Source organism: Colobus angolensis, unplaced genomic scaffold, assembly GCF_000951035.1.
Source record: "Colobus angolensis palliatus isolate OR3802 unplaced genomic scaffold, Cang.pa_1.0 Scaffold385, whole genome shotgun sequence".
In the NCBI taxonomy this organism is placed as follows: Eukaryota; Metazoa; Chordata; class Mammalia; order Primates; family Cercopithecidae; genus Colobus; species Colobus angolensis.
This window is the reverse complement of record NW_012117210.1, coordinates 753,530-753,743: the sequence shown is the minus strand read 5'-3', so window position 1 is coordinate 753,743 and position 214 is coordinate 753,530.

The window sequence follows — 214 nt, the reverse complement described above, 5'->3', positions numbered from 1 at the left end:
CTATACTACAAGGCTACAGTAACCAAAACAGCATAGTACTGTTACCAAAACAGAGATGTAGACCAATGGAACAGAAGAGTCCTCAGAAATAATACCACACATCTACAGCCATCTGATCTTTGACAAACACGAGAACAACAAAAAATGGGGAAAGATTCCCTATTTAACAAATGGTGCTGGAAAAATTGGCTAGCCTTAAGTAGAAACCTGAAAC